The 10,931-nt window shown below is 41.0% G+C and overlaps 1 pseudogene; it reads left to right on the top strand.

Annotated features, from left to right (window-relative positions):
* The first annotated feature begins 10,011 nt into the window (after positions 1-10,011).
* LOC133094091 (histone H3.3A-like) lies at positions 10,012-10,549 on the top strand (annotated as a pseudogene).
* The last annotated feature ends 382 nt before the right edge of the window (positions 10,550-10,931 follow it).

Genomic DNA, 10,931 nt, shown 5'->3' with positions numbered 1-10,931 from the left:
CTTACCCAGCACCACTTACTGAACAGACTGTCTTTTGCCCATTGTATATTCTTGCCTCCTTTGTTGAAGCTTAATTGACCGTACGTGTGTGGGTTTATTTCTGGGCTCTCTATTCTGTTCCATTGATCCATATGTTTGTTTTTGTGCCAATACCACACTGTTTTGATTACTGTAGGTTTGTGGTATTGTCTGAAATCTGGGAGGGTTATGCCTCCTGCTTTGTTACTTTTCTTTAGGATTGCTTTGACAATTCTGAGTCTTTTATATTTCCATATATATTTTAGAATTATTTGTTTTAGCTCTGTGAAAAATGTCATGGGTAATTTGATAGGGATCACATTAAGTGTGTAGTTTGCTTTCTGTAGTGTGGCCATTTTAACAATATTAATTCTTCCAATCCAAGAGCATGGGATATCTTTCCATTTCTTTGAATCATCTCTCTCTCTCTTTTTTTTTTTTTTTACAGATTCTATTTCACTTTTAGTGATCAGTCTGGTCAAATTATCTATTTCTTCTTGATTCAGTTTTGGGGACTGTATGTTTCTAGAAAGTTGTTCATTTCTTCTAAGTTGTTGAATTTGTTGGCATATAATTGTTTATAGTATTCTCTTATGGTTTTTTGTATTTCTGCAGTATTGGTTGATATTTCTCCTTTTCTTTTTTGATTTTCTTTATTTGGGTTCTCTCTCTTTTCTTCTTGGTGAACCTGGCCAAATGTTTGTCAATTTTGTTTATCCTTTCAAAGAATCAGCTCTTGGTTTTATTGATTTTTTCTATTGTTTTTTTAATCTCTATTTTATTTGCTTCCTCTCTGATCTTTATTACTTCCTTCCTTCTGCTGACTTTAGGTTTTGTTTGTTCTTCTTTTTCTAATTCTTTTAGGTCATGAGTTAGGTTGTTTATTTGAGATTTTTCTTGTCTTCTTGAGGAAGGCCTGTATTACTATGATCTTCCCTCTAAGAACTGCTTTTTCTGTATCCTATAGATTTTGTATGGTGTTTTCATTGTCATTTGTCTCAAGGTATTTTTAAATGTTCTTTTTGATTTCCTCATTGACCCACTTTTTTTAGTAGCATGTTGTTTGGTCTCCATGTAATTTTTTTTCTCATTTCTTTTTCTCTGGTTGATTTCTAGTTTCATACTGTTGTGGTCAGAGAAGATGCTTGAAATAATTTCTATACTCTTAAATTTGTTGAGGTTTGTTTTGTGCCCTAGTATGAGTCTCAATTCTAGAGAATCTTCCATGTGCACTTGAAAAGAATGTGTATTCTGTTTTTTTTTTTGAATAAACTGTCCTGAAGATATCAATTAAGTCTAACTGCTCTATTGTATCATTTATGATCTCTGTTGCCTTATTGATTTTCTGTCTAGAAGATCTGTCCATTGATGTGAGTGGGGTGTTCAGGTCTCCTACTATTATTGTGTTCCTGTCAATTTCTCCCTTTATGTCTGTATTTGTTTTATATATTTAGGTGCTCCCATACTGGGTGCATATGTTGACGAGTGTAATATCCTCTCCTTGTATTGATCCTTTTATCATTATATACTGTCCTTCTTTATCTTTCTCTATAGACTTTGTTTTAAAGTCTACTTTTTCTCATGAGTATTGTGATCCCCACTCTGTTGTCATTTCCGTTTGCGTGAAATATCTTTTTACATCCCCTCACTTTCAATCTATGTGTGGCCTTTGCCTTAAAGTGAATCTCTTGTAGGAAGCATGTTGTAGGCTCTTGATTTTTTATGCAGTCTTCCACTCTGTGTCTTTTGATTGGAGCATTTAGTCCATTGACATTTAAGGTAATTATTGATAAATACGCATTTATTGCCATTTTAAACCTTGTTTTCCAGTTGATTCTGTATTTCTTCTTTGTTTCTTTTTCTTTCTGTGGTTTTATGATTTCCTTTATTTTATGTTATGTTCTCTTCTTTTTGGGTTTTGTGAATCTATTGTATGTTTTTGATTTTTTGTTACCCTGGTTTTGAAGTATGTTAACCCCTTCCTATATCTGCTTGCTTTTGACTGATAGTCATATAGGCTCAAACACATTCTTGAAAAAGAATCTATATTTTCTTACTCTTCTCCCCCACATTTTATAATTTTGATGTCCTTTTTTACATCTTAATGTCTTAATGTTTATCCTTTTGCTGTTACTTGTGTTTATCCTCACTTTCACAAATAGATTTTTTTAATCTCTATGCTGGCTTATCTAAGTGATTTACTTTCTAATTGTGATTTCCTCTTTCCTATATCTTCTTGCTTCTTTTCTGTTTAGAGAAGACCTTTCAATATTTATTTTATGATAAGTTTAGTATTGTTGTATTCTTTTAGTTTTTGCTTGTCTGAGAAATTCTTTATCTCTCCTTCTATTCTTTTCTTTTAAGATTTTTTATTTTAATGTGGACTATTTTCAAAGTCTTTTATTGAATTTGTTACAATATTGCTCTGTTTTATGCTTTGATGTTTTGGCCTCAAGGCATGTGGGATCTTAGCTCCCTGACCAGGGATCGAACTCACACTCCCTGCATTGGAAGGCAAAGTCTTACCCCCTGGACCACCAGGGAAGTCCCTCTTCCATTCTACATGATAATCTTGCTGGGTAGAGTATTCTAGGTTGCAGTTTTTTCCCTTTTAAGACTGTGAATATATTTTGCCACTCCCTTCTGGCCTGCAGTGTTTCTGTAGAGAAATCAGCTGATAGCCTTTTGGGAGTTCCCTTGTAATTAACTCTTTGTTTTTGTCTTGCTGCCTTTAGAATTCTCTCTTTAACTTTTGCTGTTTTGATTATAGTATGTCTTGGTGTAGATCTGTTTGGGTTTATCTTGTTTGGGACCCTCTTTGCTTCCTGTATCTGAATATTTGTTACCTTCTTTAGATTTGGGAAGTTTTCAGCCATAATTTCTTCAAATACATTTTCAATCCCCTTTTCTCTTTCTTCTTCTGGAATCCTTGTTACGTGTAGATTGGCATACTTTATATTATCCCATAGATCTCTTTTATTGCTTTCATTTTTTTTTCAATTTGGCTTTCTGTCTGCTGTTCTGATTGAGTGATTTCCATTATTCTACCTTCCAGATCACTCATTCGTTCTTCTGCATTATTCATTCTGCTATTTATTGCCTTTAGCTCAGCTTTCATCTCTGCAAATAAATTTTCTAATTTTTCTTGGCTCCTTGTAGTTTCTAGTTCCTTTTTACAGTAATCTGAATTTCTGTCCATAGTCTTTCTTAATTTCTTCAGTATTTTCATTACCTCCTTTTTGAACTCAGTGTATATTAGACTGAAGAAATCTATTTCATTGTTTTTTCTTTAAGTGGAATTCACTTGGTCTTTTAACTGGGAGTGGTTCTTTTGCTTCTTCATTTTACTTATATTTCTCTTACTCTGTGAGTTTAGGAGAAACAATTATGTAATGTAGTCTTGGAAGGCTATTTATATACAGGAGTATCCCTGCATAGCTTGCATGAGCTTAATATTCTTGGCGTGAGGGCTGCTTTTAGTATGGATGCCTTCCACCTCTTTCCTCAGTGTGTGCTGGCTGTTATCCCCTTGATGGGGGTGTGTGCAGATGCAGCAGCCCAAATGTGCTTCATGGGCCCCGAGACTGTGGGGGCAGCGATTGGTGCCTGCTCGTGGGTCTCTCAGTGGCAGTGGTGGCCCTGCCCAAGATTGCAGCGATGGCTCTCACACAACCCTGGAGCTCGTGTAGGTAGTGTCCTGTGGCCTGAGAGCACGTGTGCAGGGAAAGAATCATCTATGGTGGCCCCCGCCTCTCCCCTTGCATGCCCCCAACAATGGAACCTTGCCTCTCTGGTGGGCCCAAGCCTCCTCCAAGTAAACCCTCGGTTGCAGCTGCACCACACTGCAGCCCCTTCAGGCTGTCTCCCTGCAGCCAACCCCAGTCCTCTCCCCACATCTGACCTCTGAAGCCCAAGCTTCAGCACCCAGCCCCTGCCCATCACCACCAGCAGATGAGAGTCTCGTGCTGGGCAGCACAGGGTAGCCGTATTGACTATCTGTGCAGGTCTCTCTCCATTTTGCATTCTGCAAACCAGTTGCTGTGCTCTCCTCCAAGGCTCTGAAGCTCCCCCTCCGACCTGGGAGATCTCCCTGCTAGTGAGGGGACTTCCCAGGGTGCGAGAACATTTCCTCTTTCACAGCTCCCTCCCAGGGGCGCAGGTTCCATCCTGATTCCTTTCACTCTTTTTTTTTCTTTTGTCCTACCTGGTTACGTGGAGATTTTCTTGCTCTTTCAGAAGTCTGAGATCTCCCAGCGTTCAGTAGATGTTCTGTGAGAATTGTTCTGTATGTAGATGTATTTCTGATGTATTTGTGGGAGGAGGTGAGCTCCACGTCCTACTCCTCACCATCTTGATTGCTCTTCTCAAAATAGAAGTATTGTTGATTTACAATATTATATTAGTTTTAGGGGTATAATAGCTCTGGGCTGGGGTCCCCACCAGGATGCAGGGGTAGGCTCTGGGGCTGAAAGTCCAGCTGCCCATCACCTCAACAGAGATGCAGATTGCAGTGCAAGGGCCTGGCAGAAGATGAGGAGAGGCTGGGTCCTGCATCAATGACAGATTTGGATGACAGGTGAGGCGGCCAGGGCCAAGTGGGGTGCAGGACCAAGCAATGCAGGTTAAGTCCTTGGAGCTCTGGCGGTGCCTCCTTCAAGTCCTGCAGTCCAGGATTCTACCAGATCTGTATCTGGCGCTGGGCTGGGACTTGCACATTTGAGTCTTCACCTCCTCTTGAGGACTCTTCTGCTCACCAGATGGCCCATGATGTTGCAGGTGACATCAGAGTCATAAAATGTCATGCTTGCTCTGCCCCCTCTGAGGCTCCACTTGGTAGAAATTGCGGTATCTGCAGCTGCCCAATAGCCATGGCTGTAGTTGATAGGTCACTGTAGGGAAATACTTTTATAAGCCTCAAGGAGCAGAATACTTGTGTACCTCATTCTTAGAGAAAAAATAGAGCAGTGATAATAGAACTTCAAGTATTACTCATCTTTAAGACTAATGTTTTCTTTTGATTTCAGGCATTCTAGAGAAAAGACCACCTCTTCCCCACCGTAAAACAGGGCCACCATAATGCTCCCTGAAATTCTTTTAATGTTTGGCCTTTCATTTCAGGAGTAAATGGAGAATACTGATTTCTCTTTAGTATAACTTTTGTTTTAACACTAAAGTAAAACAGTTTCTTCCTGAAAGTTTAGGCTGTTATAAAATTAAAACAATCTTAGTATAATTAAATTGTTCTACTGAGTATTTATTATATGTCCAGCATTCAACTGAGCATCTTCTTTAAAAACGATCTTTTTCTTAGAATAAAAAAAAGCCCAACACTTTGTTGAGGTATGCCTGACATACAAAAAGCTGTACATATTTAATGTATACAACTTGAGTTTGCAGATAAGTATACACTCATGAAACCATCACCACAATCAATGCCATAAACATATCTATGACCTGAAAAAGTTTCTTCATGAAAAAAAATTATCTTTTTTAGTCTTCACATCACCTGAAGCTCAGAGTGGTCAAGGAAGTTATCAAAAATTAAATATGTTCCTAGTTTCTATTAGATGTAGGACTCAAACGTGGATTTATCTGGTTTTAAATCATGGGCTCTCGGGACTTCCCTGGTGGTCCAGTGGTTGAGACTTCACCTTCCAATGCAGGGGGTGCAGGTTCAATCCCTTGTTGGGGAACTGGGATCCTGCATGCCTCGCAGCCAAAATACCAAAGCATAAAACAGAAGCAATGTTGTAAGAAATTCAGTGAAGTCTTCAAAAATGGTCCACATCAAAAATATCTTTACAAAAATCATGGGGGCTTCCCTGGTGTTGCAGTGGTTGAGAATCTGCCTGCTAATGCAGGGGACACGGGTTTGAGCCCAGGTCTGGGAAGATCCCACATGCCGCGGAGCAACTAGGCCCGTGAGCCACAACTACTGAGCCTGCGCGTCTGGAGCCTGTGTTCCACAACGAGAGAGGCCACGATGGTGAGAGGCCCGCGCACCACGATGAAGAGTGGTCCCCGCTTGCCACAACTAGAGAAAGCCCTAGCACAGAAACGAAGACCCAACACAGCCAAAAATAAAATAAATTAATTAATTAATTAAAAAAAAAGATAAACTCTTTAAAAAAAATCATAGGCTCTTGACTCATATATTTATTGTACACATCTAGGACTGGATTGCTAATTGGTCCTGTGTGTCCCTTTTTAAATTAATAGGTAACGCCTTCCTCTTTTTTTCAAAATGTTTTCACAGTTTACACTCCTGTGAGCAGAGTTGCATTTCACTACGTTACTGCAGACATTTCTTATTGATAAATTCTTTATTCTTTTCCAACCTGGTGTGGTAAAATTGTATCTCATTGTGTTTTCATTTTGCTTTCCTGATTGCCAATCAAGGTATATCATTTTTTTCGTATGCTTATTAGTCATTCTTATATCTTCTTTGAAATGTTCCTGTCTTCTATTTTCTTACTTTAAAAATTGGGTTTCAACTCCTCCTCCAATTTTATGCAGTGCTGGTACCTTCTTCAGAGACCAACTCAGATAGCACCTTCTAGAAAAGCGTATTGCTGACCACTTTATTTGAAATGACGTTCTCTACTTATTTCTATTTCGTCACTCTTTCTGTGGCCTTTATAGTATAATCCCAATCTGTAAATAAACAAAATGTTGCTTTAAAAAGTCGGGGTTCAGAGGTGGATCAAGATGTCAAAGTAGGAGGACGTGGAGCTCACCTGCCCCCACAAAAACATCAAAAATACATCACACAGGGCTTCCCTGGTGGCACAGTGGTTAAGAATCCACCTGCCAATGCAGGGGACACGGGTTCAAGCCCTGGTCTGGGAAGATCCCACATGCCACAGAGCAACTAAGCCCGTGTGCCACAACTACTGAGCCTGTGCTCTGAAGCCCACGAGCCACAACTACTGAGCCCACGCACTTAGAGCCCATGCCCCACAGCAAGGGAGGCCACCGCAATTAGAAGTCCACGCACCGCAACCAAGAGTAGCCCCCTCTCTTCACAACTAGAGAAAGCCCGCCTGCAGCAACGAAGACCCAATGCAGCCAAAAATAAATAAATTAAAAAAAAATCACAGGTGGAATAATTCTCATGGAAAACTAACTGGAAGCTGGCAGAAGAACTCCTTCACAACCAACGGTGTAAGAAAGATCTCCACATAACCGGGTAGGATGGCAAAGACATTGGTCGGGACCTGCACACTGGGGGGATCAGTAAGGAGGAAAATGTCTACACAGGCTGACCCTCACCCTGGGGGGTGAGTGCGTCAAACCACAATCTGGGCATCCCTGTCCTGGGATCCTGTGTGGGGGAGATGGGTCCCCTTGCCTGCTGGGAAATCTGCTCAGACAGATAGAAGGGCTGGAGATGCCTAGGCTCTACTCTCAAAGAGTGTACACATGCTGGCTTGCTGACAGGGCAGAGAGAGCTTTTCACTGGTTGCTGCTGCCTCAACACACTTCCCAATCTGAAGGGGTGAACACCCTAGCCCTACTCTCTCCACACCACAGCCTGGTGCGAGATCTGGGCAGAGAGTTGGTCTAGCTGTGCAGAGACAGATCTGGGCACCTGGTGTGTGACCTGAGTGGAGCCTTGGAGACCATTGTCAAGGCATGCACAGGGGTGTGGCTGTAGCTGCAGCAGATGTTGTCAGCTTGAGCACAGGGTGCCACAGGAGCGGCAGCAACTAAGTGCTGAATCTCACCAGACAGTCCCTGGGAGAGGACCCATCTAGCAAGGCAGAGACAGCCCAGAGGTGGCTGGGGTCTGGTCTGTGTGGGGCAGCAACTTGATTGGCAGCACACAGGAGTATGCAGTATGTCTCCCAGTGAGAGCACCCTGGCTCCACCTACTCTACACTGCAGCTTAGCACTAGATTTGGGGCAGACAGGTCCCGGGAGAAGTTGGCCACAGAGGCAGCCCAGAACTCAGAAAGCAGTGCAGCCACCTCAATTCCTGCAGCCACAAAGCCCCGACCGCCAACCCCAGCCTATTCCACACCATAACCTGGCACTAGATCTGCGACAAACAACAGAGAAAGGGACACAAGTTTAGGCTGCTTCTGAGTAGGACTGTGGAAGCCTACACAGGCGTCACATAGGTCCTCTGTGACCACACGGGCCTCACTTTCTTCAACAATCACCTCCTTTGGGGCAGGGCATACACTCAAGAGCAACAGAGCCTGATAAAACCCAACCCTCAGGGCTTCTACTCCAACTGGGGATCAGACCATGCCCATGACAGGGCAGTGACAGCCAGGAAACAGAGAGGAAACCCTGCCTCATATCCATCATAGGCTCTAGATACTACAACACCAACCACATATCCTATCAAGGGGATAAGGTTCAGCACACCCTGAGGAGATACGTGGCTGGCATCTATAACAAAAGTAGCCCTTGCACCAAAACCACTGGACACACACAATCTCTACAGGGACACTCCCACATAAAAACACCCCGTCAAGACCACAGTAGATAACTGTTTCTCCTAAATTCATAGAGATAGAGAAAGTTAATTAAAATGAAAAGGCAGAGGAAATACTCCCAATTGAAAGAACAAGAGAAATCTCCTGAAAGAACAATAATGAAACAGACCTCACCAATCTCCTAGACCCCAAGTTCAAAAAGAAGGTAATAAAAAAATACTAAATTTTTAAATTTCCATTTCTCTAGGAGGTGGGTCAAAAAGGATCTTGCTGTGATTTATGTCAAAGAGTGTTCTTCCTATGTTTTCCTCTAAGAGTTTTATAGTGTAAGACTTGAGGACATGGGGAGGGGGAAGTGTAAGCTGGGACGAAGTGAGAGAGTAGCATTGACATATATACACTACCAAATGTAAGTGTGGAAGCAGCTGCATCGCATAGGGAGATCAGCTCAGTGCTTTGTGACCACCTAGAGGGGTGGGATAGGGAGGATGGGAGGGAGATGCAAGAGGGAGGGGATATAGGGATATATGTATACATATAGCTGATTCACTTTGTTATATAGCAGAAACAAACACAACATTGTAAAGCAATTATACTCCAATAAACATGTTAAAAAAACCCTAAATGAATGAAGAAAGATTATCAATATAAATACAGATCACTGTAACATGGAACTAGAAACTATAAAGAGGAACCTGTAAAAACTAGACAATTCAATTGCTGAGATAAAAACCTATCTAGAAGTGATGAATAGCAGACTAAATGCCACAGAAGAACAAATAAGTGATCTGGAAGATAGAATAATGGAAATCACCCAATCAGACAAATGAAAAAAAAAAAAAAAGAAAGCAACATATGAAATCTATGGTATAATATAAAACGTGCCAAAAATAAACCCCACCAAAACAGAATACACATTCTTTTCAAGAGTGCATGGCATGTTCTCTAGTATAGACCACATATGAGGTCACAAATCAAGCCTCAACAAATTTAAGAGGATAGAAATTATTTCAAGCATCTTTTCTGATCACAACAGTATGAAACTAGAAATCAACCACATAAAGAAAAATGGGAAAAGAAACGAACACATGGAGACTAAACAACATGCTACTAAAAAACCAATGGGTCAACAATGAAATCAGAGAAATCAGAAAATACCTCGAGACAAACAAAAATGAAAACACAACCTTACAAAATTTGTGGAATCCAGTAAAAGCTGTTCTAAGAGAGAGGTTCATAGCAATACAGGCCTTCCTCAAGAAAAAAGAAAAGCATCAAATAAACAATGTAACCTACCACATAAAATAATTAGAAAAAGAAGAACAAACAAAACCCAAAGTCAGCAGAAGGAAGGAAAAAATAAAGGTCAGGGAGGAAATAAATAAAATAGAGATTAAAAAAAACAATAGAAGAAATCAATAAAACCAAGAGCTGTTTTTTTGGGGAAAGAAAATCGACAAAGCTATAGACAAACTCACCAAGAGGAAAAGGGAGAGGAACCAAATAAACAAAATAAGAAATGATACAGGGAATAGTGTTCGCTGCCACTGCCGCGCCGCTGTCGCTCTCCGACGCCAGCGCCGCCTCTAGCTCGCTGAGCTCCAGCCGAAGGAGAAGGGGGGTAAGTAAGGAGGTCTCTATACCATGGCTCGTACAAAGCAGACTGCCCGCAAATCGACCGGTGGTAAAGCACCGAGGAAGCAACTGGCTACAAAAGCCGCTCACAAGAGTGTGCCCTCTAAAGAAGCCTCATCGTTACAGGCCTGGTACCGTGGCACTCCGTGAAATTAGATGTTATCAGAAGTCCACTGAACTTCTGATTCGCAAACTTCCCTTCCAGCATCTGGTGCGGGAAATTGCTCAGTACTTCAAAACAGATCTGCGCTTCCAGAGTGCAGCTATTGGTGCTTTGCAGGAGGCAAGTGAGGCCTATCTGGTTGGCCTTTTTGAAGACACCAACCTGTGTGCTATCCATGCCAAACGTGTAACAGTTATGCCAAAAGACATCCAGCTAGCACGCCGCATACGTGGAGAACGTGCTTAAGAATCCACTATGATGGGAAACATTTCATTCTTTAAAAAAAAAAAAATTCTCTTCCTGTTATTGGTAGTTCTGAACGTTAGATTTTTTTTTTCCCCATGGGGTCAAAAGGTACCTAAGTATATGATTGCAGGTGGAAAAATGGGGGACAGAAATCAGGTATTGGCAGTTTTTCCATTTTCATTTGTGTGTGAATTTTTAATATAAATGCGGGGACATAAAGCATTAATGCAAGTCAAAATGTTTCAGTGAACAAGTTTCAGCAGTTCAACTTTATAACAATTATAAATAAACCTGTTAAATTTTTCTGGACAATGCCAGCATTTGGATTTTTTTTAAAACAAGTAAATTTCTTATTGACTGCAACTAAATGGTGTTTGTAGCGTTTTTATCATACAGTAGATTCCATCCATTCACTATACTTT

The sequence above is a fragment of the Eubalaena glacialis genome, chromosome 6 (genome assembly GCF_028564815.1).
Source record: "Eubalaena glacialis isolate mEubGla1 chromosome 6, mEubGla1.1.hap2.+ XY, whole genome shotgun sequence".
Taxonomy (NCBI): Eukaryota; Metazoa; Chordata; class Mammalia; order Artiodactyla; family Balaenidae; genus Eubalaena; species Eubalaena glacialis.
This window is presented reverse-complemented; position numbering and strand designations above follow the sequence as displayed.